Source organism: Daphnia pulicaria, chromosome 1 (assembly GCF_021234035.1).
Source record: "Daphnia pulicaria isolate SC F1-1A chromosome 1, SC_F0-13Bv2, whole genome shotgun sequence".
Taxonomy (NCBI): domain Eukaryota; kingdom Metazoa; phylum Arthropoda; class Branchiopoda; order Diplostraca; family Daphniidae; genus Daphnia; species Daphnia pulicaria.
In genome coordinates, this window is record NC_060913.1 from 20089664 (window position 1) to 20109665 (window position 20002).

Here is a 20002-nt window from a genome sequence, read left to right on the forward strand (position 1 = left end):
AGTTTACGCCACATTGCAATATAAGTAGCCATTGCTATAACAATGTCAAGATGGCCGAGTGGTTAAGGCGCCAGACTTAAGATTCTAATTTAAATTCAAATAATAGATTAATAGGTAATCTTGTGATATCCGTTACTTGGCATTCTGGTCTTCGAAGAAGGCGTGGGTTCGAACCCCACTCTTGACAAAACCTTCCTTTAAAGTTTTATTCTTTTTTACTTTAAATCTTCTTCTCCATTGAAAACACATACGTGTCGCTATCGTTAACAGTCAATCAAAGCAAACGGACATAAGTTAAGGGGTTGTAACTCAGAGGTAGAGTGCTCGCTTTGCATGTGAAAAGACCAGAGTTCAATCCTCCAAAACTCAAATGTAGTGCAAATAATCGAGAGGTAAAAAGCAAGTATCAGGATCATACTGGTAGTCTCTATTCTTAAGGGGTTGTAACTCAGTGGTAGAGTGTTCGCTTTGCATGCGAAAAGCCCGGAGTTCAATCCTCCGCAACTCCATACTATAATCGCTTTCATTTTGAAAAAAAGATCATTGTCATGTCTGCCAACAGAATGAAACTACATTCCACATTCTTTCGAATATCTCGTGAAAAGTTTAAATACCCAGTGATCAAACCAGTACTTGCAAAACGATAGGGCATAATCTTTCTTATCCTTCTTTTTCTTCTACTGGTAGAAACCGGCTTTTGTCGTCCCAGCGGTATTTTCTGACGGCCATTCGGTTGTGGCACTGTCGATTAAACCTGCCATGATCCTCGAAAATTGAACAGAAAAGCATACAATTGCCATTAATTATTGATATTTTGCCCTGTCATAGTTACAATTGTGTGCTCTTCTCAATACACCTAGTTTACGCCACATTGCAATATAAGTAGCCATTGCGATAACAATGTCAAGATGGCCGAGTGGTTAAGGCGCCAGACTTAAGATTCTAATTCAAATTCAAATAATAGATTAATAGGTAATCTTGTGATATCCGTTACTTGGCATTCTGGTCTTCGAAGAAGGCGTGGGTTCGAACCTCACTCTTGACAAAACCTTCCTTTAAAGTTTTATTCTTTTTTACTTTAAATCTTCTTCTCCATTGAAAACACATACGTGTCGCAATCGTTAACAGTCACTCAAAGCAAACGGGCATAAGTTAAGGGGTTGTAACTCAGAGTTAGAGTGCTTGCTTTGAATGTGAAAAGACCAGAGTTCAATCCTCCAAAACTCCAATGTAGTGCAACTAATCGAGAGGTAAAAAGCAAGTATCAGGAACATACTAATAGTCTCTATTCTTAAGGGGTTGTAACTCAGTGGTAGAGTGTTCGCTTTGCATGCGTAAAGCCCGGAGTTCAATCCTCCGCAACTCCATACTATAATCGCTTTCATTTTGAAAAAAAGATCATTGTCATGTCTGCCAACAGAATGAAACTACATTCCACATTCTTACGTATATCTAGTGAAAAGTGTAAATACCCAGTGATCGAACCAGTACTTGCAAAACGATAGGGCATAATCTTTCTTCTCCTTCTTTTTCTTCTACTGATAGAAACCGGCTTTTTTCGTCCCAGTGGTATTTTCTGACGGCCATTCGGTTGTGGCACTGTCGATTAAACCTGCCATGATCCTCGAAAATTGAATAGAAAAGCATACAATTGACATTCATTATTGATATTTTTCCCTTTCATAGTTACAATTGTGTGCTCTTCTCAATACACCTAGTTAACGCCACATTGCAATATAAGTAGCCTTTGCGATAACAATGTCAAGATGGCCGAGTGGTTAAGGCGCCAGACTTAAGATTCTAATTCAAATTCAAATAACAGATTAACAAGATTCCTTCGGTAATATCCTTCGGTAATTTTTTTAAACGTTAAAGAGACAGAAAATAAAGGTTATGGTAGATTAATATATACTATAACGTTTGGAAAATTCTGTTTCCCTTTATTCTCTTTCATAATTGATTCTTTATAACTAATTGACTAATAATCTGTTAATATTATGACTGGTGCGACTTAAGAGTGGCGGAGGCTTCGCCCCGCCACCCCACGTCGCACTTCACGTTTAGATTAAGTTTTAGCAACATTTATTACTATAGTAACATGGAATTGGAAAAATTATTAGTTAAATATTAACTATAAAGAATTGGATGTGCTCTTATACCAGTTAGATTAAACCACCGCTGAAAAAATCTTAATTCAGGCATATAACCTAAGTGTTTTACGACCGGTTCCAAAATCGATACCGATGGTAGCGTCGCTAGTGATATTACCATAGCTTTACTTCGTCTTTTGTTACATTGTTTGGTGTACACACCAACCTGACCACGCTTTCCCTTAAATCTCATGTCAATGTTGGTCTAATGGTTAGCAACCCGGGCTGGCACTCGTGTGGTTCGGGGTTCGAATCTCGAGCAAGCCATTGGTAACTTTTGAAAAATTACACTTAAAAAACTTTTGAAGGTAAATGGAAGTGGGAGATCGGTGGTAACTCTTCACGACCGCTAAAAGATCTTGATGACTGTGGAGAGGACAAGGGAAGAAGAGAGAGATGACCCAGAGCTTCAAAATGAGTATGATCAAACATTTTTAAAATGTTCCTCAACTTCTTGGTTGATGACTAACTGTTAAAAAAAAGGGGAATAGAAATTTTACTTGATCAAAAAATTTATTAAAATCAAGATCATCATTTATTAAAAACAGTTAACAAAAAGAGGCAATAATAAGAACAATAAAGACGAAATCGAACAAGAACAATAAAAATCAAATCAAATATCATCAAAATATCAATATCATATCATCAAAACTTGAATTGCTAGGGAAGATTCAAACTTTTTTTCTTTTTGTTAACACTGCTGAGCACTCACTGCACTGACAGTTGGAAGGTTAAGCAAACAAAAGCGAATTCACTGCCTAGGATTCGGCAACCAGCTAGGTAACAATTACGCAAATTAAATTTTTAAAACAGTAATGAAAACAAATGAAACCCCGTTACGACATGTATCAAATTTTGACAAATTATGTACAAAATTTGGTGACAATTGGTCATTCAGGGAAGAAACGTATAAAGGATAACTAAATGGACATTAAACCATCTGAATTTCACTACTAGCTACTACTACCCTACCCCCTATACCCCACACCCTATATTGTTAAGGACCTTCGTATATAAATATACCTCAGGGATAGGTAATCTTGTGATATCCTTTACTTGGCATTCTGGTCTTCGAAGAAGGCGTGGGTTCGAACCCCACTCTTGACAAAACCTTCCTTTCAATTTTTATTCTTTTTTACTTTAAATCTTCTTCTCCATTGAAAACACATACGTGTCGCAATCGTTAACAGTCACTCAAAGCAAACGGACATAAGTTAAGGGGTTGTAACTCAGAGGTAGAGTGCTCGCTTTGCATGTGAAAAGACCAGAGTTCAATCCTCCAAAACTCTGCAAGGATTCCGCCAGACTCATAGCAGGTAAAAAAGGGACACTTGACTTTCTAAAGTCACCCTCGCTATTGAAAAGAGTCAAGGCCAAGAGTAACCGACACAAACTAGACCCATAACTTCCGGGACAATTTAAACCTTATGCCTTTCTAAAAATGCCTCTTTGTTCATGAAAAAGCCAAGGTCAAAAGCTGACGCTACTAAAAATGCACCCCATTCTTCAACATTTCAAAATGTAATAAATAGAACTAGCAAGTAAAAAGTCGTAGCAGTCGTTACAGTCAGTCCGGCAGTTCAGTTACGCCAGTTCATCCCGTCTAAACTGTTCTTCCTCTGTACTACTTGATTCTACCCTATCTGAAATTCTCTCACCGACCAGACTCTTCCTTTCATCTTATCTCCACTCTCCTCAACTGTATTTGACCAGACGTACCATCGATTGCCCAGCATTCTCATATAGTGTAATCATGCGGTAAATACAAGTCTTTAGTAGAATCTTCTTTTATATTTTTATTCTTATGTTAGTAATTTACGCCATCACGCAGCGTAAGTTATTACATTGGTGGCAGCGATCTATCTGAACTCGTGTGTCTTATTTTTCATATATGTTTGCAACTGTGTACCATCACGTCAGGTGCGGTCTCCAATAATTTATTATTGGATGTAAAACTCACAGCCATCGACGTTTATGTATTTTTGGTCCCAGAACCCTCGTGTGGTGGGTACCGAATGAGTAAGATACGAGTCTTACGTCATTCGAAGCGGCTGTCGAAGGTTTAGCGATCGTACCAGGAACACGGCGTGGATCTTGGCAGTCGAGAAGGGATTGATCACGAGAATTTTTCTGGCTTTCAGAAAAAATTCAAACGAGTCAATAAAAAATATTTCTTATTGATTATGTCAAAAAGAAAGTAAAAAATTTAAAACAAACCCTCCAATAATTAAGAAACGGGAATAATGTGCAAAACATATATGTCGTATAGCAGTTCTGTTGGTCTTCGGCCGACTCTGCCTATTTATTTTTTAATTAAAACATAGCAGTCTTGTTGGTTTTCCGCCGACTCTGCCTTTTTTCCTTTTTTACATAAAACATAGCAGTTTTGTTGGTACTCAGCCGACTCTGCCCTTTTTTCTTTTATATAACAAATAGCAGTTTTGTCGGTATTCAGCCGACTCTGCCGCTTAAATTTATTACAATTATTCATGGCAGTTTTGTTGGTCTTCAGCCGACTCTGTCTACAATTTCATTAATTAAATCGATCCACCGAGCGTCTAAGAGTAAAATTTTGATGAATAGACTTTTTTAATCTGGTTAATGATTTTAACCACACAATCAGAAAAGGTTAACAAACGAATGGAAGGAGTAACTATCGACACTCCTAAGGAGAAATTAGGAACGCCAGGCTTTTTGAAAAGTATAGGGTCGATTTTTAGTAAATTATCGCCTAAACAATTTAAAAGAGCACCAAAATTGCCCCAACCAACTGACGCCATCCAAGTGGACCGCTCGCAACCCTCTTCTGAAGAGGAAGAGGACGAGGAGGAAGAAGAGGAGGAAGACGAGGAGGAAGAAGAGGAGGAGGACGAAAACAGAAAGAATTTAAATAATCGTTCTTCTGAGGAACAAAGAGAAGACTGGGCACAAACGAAAGGGAAAGCGTTGGCTAGAACGCCTATTCAACCGAAACGACTATATCCAAATCTAGAAGAAGTAGAGGAAGACGAACAAAGATTAGGAGCTGATTTAAGAGCTGATTCAGAGGACGGTGACGACGAATCTGTTGACGAAGCTGGACCAAGCAAACCAGTCAGAAGAAATCGCAATCTGCGTGTCAAAGGACAACCACCGACTCGTATCAGTACACGTATTAGAGGCGAGCCTCCAGCACCACTAGAGAACGAACATATTGAAATAAATGTACTTGTTAATCAAACAGAAACTGTCATTAACGAGCAAGACAATTTGTCAAAAATCAACGAATTGAGCAGTGCTAAATCGTCAGACAGCGAATCTGACGAAGAGGAAATAACGGTAAACAGAAAGAATCTTACAAAAAGAGTAAAACAGAAAGAGAAAGTGGAGACTAGGCCTACAAGCGATTCCGAAGAAGAGCAAGTAACGGTAAAAATAACAAATCCGAGGAAAAAGGTTGAACAAAAAGGGAAAGTAGAAGCAAATAAAAAGACTAAAGTAAGGCCAATAACCCCCGACCGTTTGAGTGAAACGAACCCTTTGAGAGATATTGAATTGTGGGAAACAACAACAACCTTTCCGAAAATGAAAGAAGAAGACGAAACAGGTATCATTAAAAGAAAGTCAGTAACATCACATCAGAGTCATTTTGACAAAATGTATCGATATTTAAGAAATGCAGGGGTCCCAAAAGAGGAAGCGAAGCACGGTGCCTTAATGGCATCAGAGCCACTAAACGATGAAGCCCTTTGCGACAGCGAAGTCGAATCAGAAGAAACCATTTTAGCTAAAGATTGTCGAGTAAAATCAAACCAGAGTTATTATAACAGTCAGAAGCTTTTACAGAATCAACAACAAATGACTATATCGCTGTTGGCCCAAGTGCCCGCTTTTAACGGAATGGGGTCGACAAAATTTGAAGATTGGATAAAACATTTCGAAAGGGTTATTGACACTTCTGAGTTTGAGGAGGGTAAAAAAATTAAACTGTTGTATTCAAAGCTTTTTGGGTCCGCAGAAGACTGCATAACGACTTTTCAATTATGCTACCCAAAAGAAGCAAAGTCTTTTACGAAGGTAAAGCAATGTCTACATGAGCGTTTTCACGGTGGAGACAGCCGAAAAATGTATTTAACAGAATATAATAACTGTACTCGTAATCCAGGAGAGTCTATCAGAGACTATGCGTGTCGTATACAGAAACTTTATTCGTTTGCTTATCCAACAAAAGCAGGGAAATCCGTGGATCTCGAGATGAGGGAATTAATGATAATGGACAGATTTTTGGGAGGGCTCAAATCAAATCTCCGGGAACGTATGAGTTTCAAGGAATTTAAAAATTTAAAAGATTTAGTAAAGGCTACAGAAAACTGTGCGGCTATATTAAACGAAGCGAAACTGGAGAAAAGAAATGTAGAATTTATTAATGCTATATCTACCAACTCCAATTCTCAAGCTTTGTCTGAAATAAAAAAGGAAGCAGAGGGATGGAAAATGGCCTCAGAAAAGAACCAAAAGTTATTAAGCGACCTTCTACAAAAGAAAGTAGAGAAAAAGCAGAAGAAACGAGAGGAAGGATTTATTAATGCTGTGTCCACTAACTCTAACGTTCAAGCGATGGACGACACTAAACGCGACCTAGAAGAATTAAAAATAACGGCGAAAAATAATCAAAAATTATTGAGCGACATGATGCAACAAGCTAGAGAGACGACAAAATTCATGAATCAAGTTAGCCAATTACAAGCTCAGGCAGTAGTACCCAATCAATCAGTTTTTCCACCCCAAAATCAGAATAATCAACAGAGCCAAAATCACAGCAATCAGTTCGTGGAAAGGAATACCCAAGGGCCACAGCCGCCACCCAAATACGGCAGCCAGCCGAATAATCAAGCAAACAGATATCCACCTAGGGAAGCTAAATATTGCTCTTATTGTGCAAAAACCAATGCAAGCAATCCAGTAACGCATAATACCGAAATGTGTGGATTCGGTCCACAAGGTCCCACTTGCTTCAAATGTAAACAAACCGGACATTTGGCACGTGACTGCCCGCAAACGCAGAATACCCAAAACGGGATATATAGACCCCCAGGACAAAATACCGCTGGGCAGCTTAATCCTTGGAACCGGGGAAACTAGAGACCACCAATTGTAACGTTGGGCAAAAAGGTGGGCCTTGTCCGAAATCCCGACAGACTGTTAATCAAGTAAAAGAAAGTAGAAAAAACAAAGCGCCTCGACTTAAAATTCAAGTAGGGAGCGTAAAATTTAGCGGCCTTTTAGACAGTGGCGCCGGAAGAAGTTTAATTAATACTGATGTATTTAATAGGATAAAAAACGAAATCAAATATTATAACGCTGACGCCCCGGTCGATTTATACGGTGTAGAGAACACCAGATTGACTACAAGAGGATTAATAACCCTCGAAATCTCAGTTTTAGGCGATAATCTTCTGCAGGACTTTATCGTCGTCGATGGAATTAGCGAGGAATGTATCTTAGGTCTTGATGCTTTATATGAGCATAAATTTATTATTGATGGAAGCGAGAGGAAAATTTACAGGGTCAAGAAGACAACTTTACCCGACTCTGCGCCAACCATAATGGCGGGAAAGAAGATCACGATTAAGCCTTTTAGTGCCACTGTCGTTGAATCGGAAGGGAATGGGGCACAGCTTCCACCCAATCTTGCGTTTTATTTGAATAGAGGGCCGGGACTCAACAGCGGATTACGTTTAGATCCTTTTATCAGTAAGGGAGATGAAGGAGCATTTTTTACAGTAGCCATAGTAAACGAGACTAATAAACCAATAACCTTGCCTAAATACGAATTGATTGTAACTTTAGACTTCAGCAGAGTTGAAAGACAAAATATTAATTCTTGTACCGAGGACGAGGAACCAAGCGTCCCGTTAGATTTTAAAAACAATTTGCCTCAAGAAATGCCAGAAATAGACAGAGAGAATATAACTAAATTTTTAGAAAGTAGAAGAAAAATGTTTGCAACTAAAACAGGAGAATTGGGAAAAACAGGACTGGTAAAACACCACATTAACACGGAAGGACAAGGACCCATTCGATTACGACCCTATCGAATACATCAGAATAACAAGAGCGAATTAGAAAGTATTTTAAAAGAATTATTAGTTAACAAATTAATCAGACCGTCCGTGTCCCCATGGGCGGCACCCGTAGTGCTCGTAAAAAAGAAAAGCGGAGGAATCAGACTCTACATGGATTATAGAAAATTAAATAGTATAACAAAGAAAGACTCGTTTCCTTTGCCTCGAATCGACGACGTTTTAGATTTGCTTCACGGGCAAAAGTATTTCACAACTCTGGATTTAGCGTCAGGTTATTGGCAAATTGAAATGGATGATAGTTCAAAAGAAAAAACAGCGTTTATAGTTGACAACAATCTATACGAATGGAATCGACTATCTTTTGGGCTGACTAACGCACCAGGAACCTTTCAACGATTGATGAACTATGTACTACGTTCAGTCATCGGAAAGATATGCTTAGTTTACCTAGACGATATAATCGTTTTCTCAAAAACAAGAGAAGAACATTTGATTAATTTAGAGCGCATTCTCGACCTGTTAAAAGAAGCTGATTTAAAACTCGGCCTTTCAAAATGCACATTCATGTCCGAATCTGTCCAATATTTAGGCCATGTGATTTCAGCAAAAGGAATCACACCTGACCCAGAGAAAATCGAACAATTAAAAAATTACAAACGTCCGACAACAATTGTAGAAATACAATCATTTTTAGGGCTTGCATCTTACTACAGGCGTTTCATTAAAGGTTTCGCGGATATTGCTCATCCATTAATTGAGCTAACAAAGAAAAAGAAAGATAAACAAAATAAATTAGTTAAGAAAATGAATAAAGATGAAGAAGAGGGAAACAACGCTTTCGAATGGGGAGAGGCAGAACAGAAAGCTTTTGAAACCCTCCGCGAGTGTCTCATTACGCCGCCCATCGTCGCTTTTCCAGATTTTGAAAAAGAATTTTTAATTTTTACGGATGCTAGTAATTATGGTATCGGAGCTGTATTGAGCCAGATACAAAACGAAGAAGAAGTCGTTATTGCATACTCAAGTAGACACTTGAATGCAGCAGAAAAGAACTACTCCGCTATCGAGCGGGAGGCCCTCGCTATTGTATACGGGGTAAAAAGATATCGTCACTACCTACAGGACGAAAAATTTGAAATTATCAGCGACCATCGGCCACTACAATGGCTCGAGGCGCACAAAGATGAAAAAAGTAGACTGGGAAGATGGGCGATCGAGCTTTCGGCAGTCAAGTATAAAATTCGATACAAACCGGGAAAGGAACACGCTAACGCCGACTTCCTCTCCCGCATTCGAGTCGTAACCACTGAGGAACGAACGGATTTTACGGATAATATAATTGAAGAACAAAAGAAAGACGAGCTATGCTCAAAAATTATTCTCTATCTGGACGAAGGCATCTTGTCTGAGGCAGACGAGCTTGAAAATGCCATCTGGGTCAAAGAGATCGGAACTTTCCGAATATCCAAAGGGGTGTTAAGAAGGGAATTCCACCCACCATCAAAGAAAAGAAGGAAATTTATCCAAGAGCAAACGGTAGTTCCATATTCTTTAAGAAAAAATGTAATTAAAGAATACCATGATTCTCTGTTAGCGGGACATTTAGCATTCTTACGAACTTATTTCCGAATGAGAGATAAGTTTTACTGGCCCGAAATGTTGAAGGACGTAAAGAAATATTGCAAGTCGTGCGAAGTTTGTGCTTTGCAACGAAAAGTGGTTACAAGAGCCTATCTACACCCACTGGAGATTGCGACGGCTCCATTTGAAGTTATAGGCATGGATTTTCTAGGGCCAATCAAACCCGAATCCTTGAATGGAAATAAATACGTACTCGTCATAACTGACGCTTTTTCAAAATGGACGGAAGTCGTTGCATTGCCCAATCAAAAGGCTGAAACGACTTGCCGCGCCCTAATGGACAAGATAATCTTGTACCATGGCCCACCCAAAATTATCATAACTGATAGGGGCTCTAATTTTACATCCCGCCTATTTAATAATTTATGTAAAGAACTAAAAACAAAACATAAAACAACTACAGCGTATCATCCGCAATCAAATGGGATGACGGAACGCTTTAACAAAACGTTAGTTGAAATGATTAGGAAATATATAGCCGACGGCTTGGGAAATTGGGAAGAAGTTTTGGGGCCAATGGCCTCGGCCTATAGAAATTCAGTACACTCTTCAACGATGGAGAGCCCTTATTTCCTTGTAACAGCTAGAGACCCCAGTATGATAATCGATAGATTTTTTATTCCTGACCCAGACAAGATAACACCCCAAGATTACAAAAGCCAAACAATGAAAAGGCTACGGGAAGGCTTTACGTTAGCCCGACAAAATCTGTTGAACGCTAGAGTCCAACAGAAGACTCAATATGACAAAAGAGCTAGAGAAACAAAATTCGAATTAGGGGACCGAGTTCTTTTGGACGTTAGAGTCACTAAGACAGGAACGAGTAAAAAACTCAATCCTAGATACCAAGGGCCATATCGAATTTCCAAAGTGAATTCAAACAGCACAGTGGAAATTCGCTCCTACAACGGCGGGAAAACCGAGCTGACACACGTCAATCGTCTTAAAGCATTGACGGAAAGTATGGTCTGGCGAGACGAAGAGTGTGTCGATTTTGACGACTTAAGAGAAATTGAACTAAGAGTAACAAGACCGGGAGAAGAAGAATCGGAAGAAGAAGAAACGGAAGAAGAAGAAACGGAAGAAGAATCAGAAGAAGAAGAATCGGTAAAAGAAGATGAAGAAGAAGACAAAGAGATGGAAAATAACGATGAAATCAGTAATGAAAATAACGAAAAAATAACGGACTTAAATAAAAAAAGACAGAGCGATGTCGCAGGTCAAGAACCAGAAACTTTTATTGATGACAATACTCTTGAAGAAAGAGAAAGGCCAAATCAAAACCAGTTCAAGCAAAAAGCAATAAAAACCGCGGAAATTGGAACTCAACCGTGTGTCGCCCAACACGAATTAGAACAAAATAATAAAGCTGAACTCAACCAGGAAGAGAAAAGGTCAAAAAGAGTGACACGCCGTCCTAATAGGTTCAAAGACTTCTTGATGGACGAGTAAACTTTCTACTTTTTATAAAAACAACGCTTCAAAAAAGAGGCGTCCCCCCTAGAACAAAAAAACTATATAAAGGACCTGAAACAATAAAAAAGCCAGTCACAAATTTATTTTGCAACTACACAAACAACTCCCAACATGGCGTACAACAAACTAACACAGTGCGTGATCTGCATCGAGGGCCAGAAGAAAGAAGACGACTTCAGTTGTCGCCAGATTGGGAAAAGAGTCTTCTATTCCTTCCCAAACCAAGAGGAAGAGGAAGAAGGAGAGGAAGAAAAAGAAGAACGTAACATCTTCACCTGTGACAGTTGCCACTTCTGGGAAGCGCGTGCCGACGGCTTCTCGGGAGTGGTCCCGATGGCTTGGACCATCATGCACGCCAAGGAATGGACGGCTCGCAAGGAGGCCGGCCTTACCGACTTCAATGGGAGCCTTTTCTTCCCCGACGGCGACGTGAATATCCCCAAGTTTAAAGAGGTTCGGGACCGGTCGTCACGGCTCCGAACCTTGAACAACCGGGGGATAACAATCCAGATGCCGGTGGAATTGTCGGATGAAGCCTGCCGACAACCACACATCCGGACATTCTACCAGAAGTATACCATGGCGGCGGGAATTGTTATTCAACCGGGAGAGAGCCACAAAGTGGCCCTGAACCGTCAAGACCCGCGAGTGCAAGACAACCACACCATACGACTCCGGCCAAAACTGGACAATGCGATCGAATGGGAGAATTGGGCAACGGCCCAAGAATTGTTTGACCAGATTCTCGACGTCAACCCACTACAACGCAGACCACCGACGCCAACCGAAGAAAAAGGAGAGCCGGAGCCAAAACGTTCACGACGGGACGATGAAGAGCCACAATCCAGGAACGAAAGACGCCTTTGCTATTCTTGTCGGCAAAGGGGCCATGAGATAAAAGACTGTCCTATAGAAGAGGAATTCCAGCCGGGCCCTTTAAACCCTCACGACGAGGAGTAATTCCATCAAACTTGTTGTTTTTTCTGTTTTTTTTATTATTGCCAATCGCATCTATTTTTCTTTTGAGGTAAAAACAATAAAAGGAGAAAACAAAAATAAATGTTGGAATTTGATCAGGAGAAGAAGTAAAGAGAGAGCTAAAAAAAATCGAAAAGGAAGAAAGAACGAATAAATAAAGAGAAATTTATGAGCTTATTAAAAGAAGCGTCTCTGACAACAAGCCGGAGGCAAGGGAAGAATTTGAGTAGCGTCAAAAAAAAATTTTTTAACTATCAGAATCGACCTCCTTGCAATTTACTTTTTTCCGTTTTTTACTCCTTTCCACTCACTTCGCCACTAATTAACCCTCCACTTGTTCCGCGCTTTCCGCAGCAGTGGATAAATGCGTTATTTTACTACCTGGTGGCTATTCTGAGAAATGTGGAAACACGTGATCAAGAGCCATGGGCCTCGCTCGTTCTAGGAAGAGCGAAAGTGATGGATACATCACAAGATATCAACGGGGCTGGAAATTATTTTTATCCAAAGAACTAATAAAAATGAAAATGGAGGATTGTCAATGAATGTCAATGAACTAAAACGATTTATTTTAATCAATCGCCATATTACAAGTCAGAGGCGAAGAAATTTTTTTTTTTACTTTCAATTTCAATTTTTATTTTTTAACATGCGCCATCTGACGACAAGTCAGAGGCGAAGAAAATTTTTTTTACTTTCAAATTTCAATTTTTATTTTTTAACATGCACCATCTGACGACAAGTCAGAGGCGAAGAAATTTTTTTTTACTTTCAATTTCAATTTTTATTTTTTAACATGCGCCATCTGACGACAAGTCAGAGGCGAAGAAAATTTTTTTTTACTTTCAATCTCTATTGTTATTGTTAACATACGCCATCTGACGACAAGTCAGAGGCGAAGAAATTTTTTTGTAAACAAACTTTCAATTTTTATTTCTTTCCCACATGCGCCATCTGACGACAAGTCAGAGGCGAAGAAAGATTTTTATCAACTATAAATTTTTATTTTTTATCCCTACAAACGCAATCTGACGACAAATCAGAGGCGAGGAAAGTTTTGTAATAAACTTCCAATTTTTATTTTTTCAAAAAAGCATCAAATGCCATCTGACGACAAGTCAGAGGCAATGAAAGCTTTATTCAAATTTTCAAAACAAAGAAACGAAAAGCAAGCTTAATTTTACAAAGTAGAAATCCTTTTCGACACTGGGAAGGACGGCAAACTGACGAACACGGCATCAGAACTTAAACTAAAATATCGCTGGTTCACTCACATCCCCACTCGGAGCGTGAGTGGAGTAACCAGAGTCCGATCCCCTCAAGGTCTCCACCAAAAGGTTTCTGGGTTAACTTCCGCAGAAGCCCGCGACACAAGAACGGATCAGAGGCACTGGCCTTGCCACTCGCTCACGAAGGGGAGAGAGATCACCTTGGATCTGAGCTTACGAGCTGATATATTTAGGGACCAAGCCTTTTATCGGTTAATGCTTATAACCAGACCGGACGGGGTGGAATCTCTACCACACACTTCCTGCTTTAAAAAATTTAAAATATTAACTCGCAACTTACGGCCAACAGGGTAAACACTGTTGATAAATCCAATACCTCAAGGTAAACAAACTACCTACAAAAAGAGAATGAAACAAAAACAAATTAAGAAACTGAATACAAGCTTAAGTAAAAAAATAGGCAAAAGAAACTCCCGAAAGAGATCAATTCAAAGGCGGTGGGAAGAAAAACAAACAAAAATGATGAAACTATAAAATGAGAAAGTAAACACAAATTCACAACACGATCAACAGATCAGTGGCAGACGACGTCTTGAAACATTAAAAAATGAAGCTCGGCCTACCAGATAACAATAATACGTGCCTAAATCCGTTTTTCGTGAATATCTCACGAACGACTGGAAATACGGCCAAAATAATGGAAAACTCGCCCAAAGGGTCCCGTTTTTCGATTTTGAACGGGATAAAACCTGTTTCGTCCAGAACGTATGACGCGTTCAGAAGAAAAAACTATTTTTTGAAATTTCTCCATTATCTCGTTGCTTATGTTAAAACGCGATTTTCGCGAAACAATTTTGTGTACTAGGAAAATTGTGAAAATTACTACACACGCTCAATTATCATTCCCGAACAGAACAACCATTGTCTGGTTCGAATGAGAGAGTGCGTGCGGGAGTTATTAACGAAAATTCCAAAAAAATTTGAATTTAGCGCGGGTTGAGAGAATAGTAAGCTTTGAAGCCCCTGCCCACCACGTACCAATTATACGTGCAGGAATCGGTTTTTCGTGAATATCTCACGAACGACTGAAAATACGGCAAAAATAATGGAAAACTCGCCCAAAGGGTTCGATTTTACGTTTCTGAACGGGACGAACTCGGTTTGGCCCAGATCGTATGACGCGTTCGGAAGAAAAAACGATTTTTTGAAATTTCCCTTGTATCTCATTGCTTATGTTAAAACGCGATTTTCGCGAAACAATTTTGTGTGCTAGGAAAATTGTGAAAATTTTTGCACTCACTCAATTATCATTCCCGAACAGAACAAACATTGTCTCGTGCAGATAAGAGAGTGCGTGCGGGAGTTTTTTACAAAAATTCCGAAAAATTTGAATTTAGCGCTGGTCGGAAAAAGGAAGGCTCTAAGGCTCCGCCCACCACTGCGACACATATGTTATAGCGGAGAAATCTGTTTTTCGTGAATAACTCACGAACGGCTAAACGCATCGAGGAAACAAAAGAAAAAACCATCCTTGGTTTACATTTTTGTTATCCCGAACGAAATACGAGTTATTTCGTTCAGATTGAGCAGAACGTTCGCTACTGAGCAGCCATTTTTATTATTAATTAATTATTTTCCAATATTATGCGACCGATCAATAAGTTATTGACGGAGTACAGTTAACTATAAAAATGCATGACATAATGTATCACAGTTCGAAAAATTCAATTTGTCCTCTTTCCTTTCTCCAGTATATTTTTAATAGTACTCTTCATCTGTCTACATATGGCAGTGGCGATGAACGTCACGGTATGCGACTGTAGCCAGTCGAAAATGAAGGGATTCCTTGATTTCGGCGACGAGGATGCCTCATCGGAACGGACGACCCATCCCCCCCCCCCAAAACCTGTCGTGTATACCCTCTTATCCCATTTACCTGAAGTTAAACGATTTCCGGGTTTTCAATGTAGCGTTTGGAACACCGTTCATACGCTACACACTGATTTTTTCGGTTGGGTCCACCGTACCGAAAGCAAATGGCCAGTCAGTGCAACCGTAGAGGCATGCCAAGAAATGAAAGAATTAAGGAAGTGCGATGGCAATACCATGTACCAAAAAGGCCCACATCAATTTGTATTCGAGAAACATCCATGGGTATTTCCTTCATGGTTGCGAACCATTGAAGGTACGATAAGGAATTGTGAAATTAAAGAAGTGGCTCTTGAAACAGAGTGCGACAATTGTACGATCAATTCACCCCTGGGATCACTTCCTGGTCACCTAAATGGCTCAGCCACCATCAATCTCGTAACTTTGGTTTGGGATAATTCCTATAAAGAGCGTAAAGATTGTGAGCTTAAAATAGTAAGAGGAGGTGACGGATACCTATACAAAACTAGTAATCCCATCGTCAAACGTTTACACGACCAAACCAGCCAGACGGATTACCTAGTTAACACCACCATGCTCTCATATTGTGGAAAACGCCAGCTACAAAGCGTAATGGGAATGGATAAAATATTGATCTCCATTAACAATTTTCCTCCGACCGGAGAATTTGAAATCAGTAATGTAACAGCATCACCTGAAATAACGACTAATAAAACAGCAGTAAGAAACGAGACACAAGTCGCTCCCACGTTGAAAGCCGAAATAGAAGCAGCCGCCCATATCCAATATATCAGGGATATTGCGTTAGAATACGAGAATAGACTTGCACGAGAAATCAGACGTCTACCATGCGAAAATCGGAAAATGAATCATAACAGTGTAATCGTTAGTGCCCAATATAATGGCTGGTTAGCAGCAACTCACCTTAATCTCCCAAGATGTACTAAATTAATCGCTCACGGGGTGCAAGCTTCAGTAATGCAATGTCGTGCGTACAATGTAACATTTGATACCCAATTTACAAAGTCAAAGTCAATATCGATTGAAGGCTGGGAACTTATACCCTTTTCCGACTGCTACTGGTTTTCTAATTTTGTTAATTTTAATGGGAAAACCCACGCTTACAGAAACGGAGAATGGACTCCGGTGTTTGCCAATATTCCAGTACAAGGCAGACAATTAATTGACACAGAAAAACACGAAGCAGATAATACATTAGCAACCCTCTTACAAATGCATCCAGCATCTCAAAATAGCCCCCTCAGCCATGCGTCAGTAATGGCAGACATTCTGGCCACTATTCACGAGCATCACGCAGAAGATAACTCTCGTGATCTCTTGACTTCTAATGTACTTATTCACCATAGCGATGCCCCCCACGTAGACTTTGTCGCGAAAGTGGGAGGGTGGTTAAAAAGCTTTGGAGCCGTTTCAGGGCTCGGAATGATTTCCGTAATAGCAGTTAGATTCTGCGGCGTCGGGTCCCTCCTTCTCAAAGCCTTCCCAATCATGTCAAAAGTCCTAAAAATGAACTGCTTCAAAAGAACTCAACCCGCCATAACCGCAGCAGCCACACCTGCGCCAGTAATAATCATGCCACTTGCCGATACATATTCATCCCGATCAACAGCCTCAGAACAATCATCAGTACCCCCGCGAAGGAAGAAACCGAGACAACCACGTCAACCACGCCCACAATACGGCCCAGAAGGCGAGGCTTTCATCCCCAGAAGACCAAGACCTCAATAAAAATATCCACATGACATTGTATAATTTTGCAACAGTGCTTCCTTTCCATATCATTAGAAATTTTTTCTTTTACTCTTTGCCCAATTTTTTTTACTACGACGCGTTCTTTCTTTCTGTTATGTGAAGAGTAAGGTCTAGCTTGTGGAAGTTAAGGCCATGCAAAAAGCGAGTCTACATTCAATACCCAATTTAAAGGCTAGAACTACATAATGATTACCAAAAACAATGCCTGCTATATGGTTCAACTTGGGAGCACGAAACTGACGAAGTCTACAGTCATGGGAAATTGTATCCATGACATCGTTTCCCTAGTCGTAAGCAAGGAATCACATTCAATTGATGTTCAAAAAATTCGGAAGCCAAGATTAATTGTTGCGGGACGCAACAAAAGAGGAGGGGGAGTGATGTAAGGATTCCGCCAGACTCAAAGCAGGTAAAAAAGGGACACTTGACTTTCTAAAGTCACCCTCGCTATTGAAAAGAGTCAAGGCCAAGAGTAACCGACACAAACTAGACCCATAACTTCCGGGACAATTTAAACCTTATGCCTTTCTAAAAATGCCTCTTTGTTCATGAAAAAGCCAAGGTCAAAAGCTGACGCTACTAAAAATGCACCCCATTCTTCAACATTTCAAAATGTAATAAATAGAACTAGCAAGTAAAAAGTCGTAGCAGTCGTTACAGTCAGTCCGGCAGTTCAGTTACGCCAGTTCATCCCGTCTAAACTGTTCTTCCTCTGTACTACTTGATTCTACCCTATCTGAAATTCTCTCACCGACCAGACTCTTCCTTTCATCTTATCTCCACTCTCCTCAACTGTATTTGACCAGACGTACCATCGATTGCCCAGCATTCTCATATAGTGTAATCATGCGGTAAATACAAGTCTTTAGTAGAATCTTCTTTTATATTTTTATTCTTATGTTAGTAATTTACGCCATCACGCAGCGTAAGTTATTACAACTCCAATGTAGTGCAAATAATCGAGAGGTAAAAAGCAAGTATCAGGAACATACTGGTAGTCTCTATTCTTAAGGGTTTGTAACTCAGTGGTAGAGTGTTCGCTTTGCATGCGAAAAGCCCGGAGTTCAATCTTCCGCAACTCCATACTATAATCGCTTTCATTTTGAAACAAAGATCATTGTCATGTCTGCCAACAGAATGAAACTACATTCCACATTCTTACGAATATCTAGTGAATAGTGTAAATACCCAGTGATCGAACCAGTACTTGCAAAACGATAGGGCATAATCTTTCTTCTCCTTCTTTTTCTTCTACTGATAGAAACCGGCTTTTTTCGTCCCAGTGGTATTTTCTGACGGCCATTCGGTTGTGGCACTGTCGATTAAACCTGCCATGATCCTCGAAAATTGAACAGAAAAACATACAATTGACATTCATTATTGATATTTTGCCCTGTCATAGTTACAATTGTGTGCTCTTCTCAATACACCTAGTTTACGCCACATTGCAATATAAGTAGCCATTGCGAAAACAATGTCAAGATGGCCGAGTGGTTAAGGCGCCAGACTTAAGATTCTAATTCAAATTCAAATAATAGATTAATAGGTAATCTTGTGATATCCGTTACTTGGCATTCTGGTCTTCGAAGAAGGCGTGGGTTCGAACCCCACTCTTGACAAAACCTTCCTTTAAAGTTTTATTCTTTTATACTTTAAATCTTCTTCTCCATTGAAAACACATACGTGTCGCAATAGTTAACAGTCACTCAAAGCAAACGGGCATAAGTTAAGGGGTTGTAAATCAGAGTTAGAGTGCTTGCTTTGCATGTGAAAAGACCAGAGTTCAATCCTCCAAAACTCCAATGTAGTGCAACTAATCGAGAGGTAAAAAGCAAGTATCAGGAACATACTAATAGTCTCTATTCTTAAGGGGTTGTAACTCAGTGGTAGAGTGTTCGCTTTGCATGCGAAAAGCCCGGAGTTCAATCCTCCGCAACTCAATACTATAATCGCTTTCATTTTGAAACAAAGATCATTGTCAAGTCTGCCAACAGAATGAAACTACATTCCACATTCTTACGTATATCTAGTGAAAAGTGTAAATACCCAGTGATCGAACCAGTACTTGCAAAACGATAGGGCATAATCTTTCTTCTCCTTCTTTTTCTTCTACTGATAGAAACCGGCTTTTGTCGTCCCAGTGGTATTTTCTGACGGCCATTCGGTTGTGGCACTGTCGATTAAACCTGCCATGATCCTCGAAAATTGAACAGAAAAGCATACAATTGACATTCATTATTGATATTTTTCCCTGTCATAGTTACAATTGTGTGCTCTTCTCAATACACCTAGTTTACGCCACATTGCAATATAAGTAGCCATTGCGATAACAATGTCAAGATGGCCGAGTGGTTAAGGCGCCAGACTTAAGATTCTAATTCAAATTCAAATAATAGATTAATAGGTAATCTTGTGATATCCGTTACTTGGCATTCTGGTCTTCGAAGAAGGCGTGGGTTCGAACCCCACTCTTGACAAAACCTTCCTTTAAAGTTTTATTCTTTTTTACTTTAAATCTTCTTCTCCATTGAAAACACATACGTGTCGCAATAGTTATCAGTCACTCAAAGCAAACGGGCATAAGTTAAGGGGTTGTAACTCAGAGGTAGAGTGCTTGCTTCGCATGTGAAAAGACCAGAGTTCAATCCTCTAAAACTCCAATGTAGTGCAAATAATCGAGAGGCAAAAAGCAAGTATCAGGATCATACTGGTAGTCTCTATTCTTAAGGGGTTGTATCTCAGTGGTAGAGTGTTCGCTTTACATGCGAAAAGCCCGGAGTTCAATCCTCCACAACTCCAT

General features: G+C 39.7%; 8 non-coding genes across 8 annotated transcripts; all 8 read left to right on the forward strand.

The window, feature by feature from the left end:
* The first annotated feature begins 44 nt into the window (after window positions 1-44).
* Window positions 45-187, forward strand: Trnal-uaa. The gene is made up of 2 exons: window positions 45-81; window positions 143-187. It is a non-coding gene; the product is annotated as a tRNA-Leu (tRNA).
* Window positions 188-437: 250 nt separating this feature from the next.
* Window positions 438-509, forward strand: Trnaa-ugc. Its single transcript has one exon. It is a non-coding gene; the product is annotated as a tRNA-Ala (tRNA).
* A 393-nt stretch (window positions 510-902) lies between these two features.
* On the forward strand, window positions 903-1045 carry Trnal-uaa. The gene is made up of 2 exons: window positions 903-939; window positions 1001-1045. It is a non-coding gene; the product is annotated as a tRNA-Leu (tRNA).
* Window positions 1046-1295: 250 nt separating this feature from the next.
* On the forward strand, window positions 1296-1367 carry Trnaa-ugc. Its single transcript has one exon. It is a non-coding gene; the product is annotated as a tRNA-Ala (tRNA).
* A 17311-nt stretch (window positions 1368-18678) lies between these two features.
* Window positions 18679-18821, forward strand: Trnal-uaa. The gene is made up of 2 exons: window positions 18679-18715; window positions 18777-18821. It is a non-coding gene; the product is annotated as a tRNA-Leu (tRNA).
* Window positions 18822-19071: 250 nt separating this feature from the next.
* On the forward strand, window positions 19072-19143 carry Trnaa-ugc. The gene has a single exon. It is a non-coding gene; the product is annotated as a tRNA-Ala (tRNA).
* A 393-nt stretch (window positions 19144-19536) lies between these two features.
* Trnal-uaa lies at window positions 19537-19679 on the forward strand. The gene is made up of 2 exons: window positions 19537-19573; window positions 19635-19679. It is a non-coding gene; the product is annotated as a tRNA-Leu (tRNA).
* Window positions 19680-19929: 250 nt separating this feature from the next.
* On the forward strand, window positions 19930-20001 carry Trnav-uac. Its single transcript has one exon. It is a non-coding gene; the product is annotated as a tRNA-Val (tRNA).
* The last annotated feature ends 1 nt before the right edge of the window (window position 20002 follows it).